The sequence below is a fragment of the Octopus bimaculoides genome, chromosome 4 (genome assembly GCF_001194135.2).
Source record: "Octopus bimaculoides isolate UCB-OBI-ISO-001 chromosome 4, ASM119413v2, whole genome shotgun sequence".
Classification (NCBI taxonomy): Eukaryota; Metazoa; Mollusca; class Cephalopoda; order Octopoda; family Octopodidae; genus Octopus; species Octopus bimaculoides.
Window position 1 is genome coordinate 97,623,302 of NC_068984.1, and position 958 is coordinate 97,624,259.

The following is a 958-nucleotide window of genomic DNA, read 5'->3' on the forward strand; positions in this document are numbered from 1 at the left end:
GATTACCTATAAACTGACTGGGGATAGTGTAGAGATTGAAACCAAAGTATACGATACAAATCATGTAGACAATATAAAATTGTCTGAAGGAAAATATATCCTAGATTTTATTATCAGAAGATACCGGTGTAAATGTGTCCTGTTAAAAAATTTATAAACCTGATACAACATTCCTTAAAAATGAAAATGTCTTTGATTTACTTGTGGAAAGACATGTGAACCTAAACTAAATTATTCTTTTCGAGTTGGGCGTGAATGTTTAATGTCCGGAAGAGAGTTCGAAAAAATGTTCTCAGGATTTGTATGAAAACCTGAACGAAGTTATTTGCATTTCCAGTATCAATAGCGTATTTGATACTTCAATAATAAATTTATAACCGATTAGCAATTTGTGAGCACATTAAGAAACATGTGAGTTTAACATTATTTATTATTGAATCAATTTGTAAAATATTTCAATTATGATAATGACATGGAAAAATCCACCCGTTTTTAAATAGTTTATCTTGGTGGGATGATTTGTTATTTCTAAATATAGAAGGAATGTAAATAATTTAGGTAAATGATTTATTTCTTCTTTTATTCATGGAATTCATCACGTTTATTAAGGATTATATAAAGAGTTCTTCTAAGACGTTTGTCAAACTTGACCTTGTTTCGGAAAACAACTGTCACCAATCTCCAAGAAGCTGAAGGAAACTAGCCATCATGCTGTACCAACTGTTACTAGTAATAATAGCTATTTCATCTGTGAACAGCTACAACTGTTAGTTAATTATGTTGCTCTACATTTTCACTTCTGGTACTTTCTATATAGTTACAGAGTTAAATTTAGCAGAGTGTTATTACAATTTACCATAAATAATCAAGACATTATGTCTGTATGTGTATGTATGTGTGTGTGTCTTTGAGTGTGTATATATGTGTGTGTGTGTGTGTGTGTGTGTGTGTGTGTGTG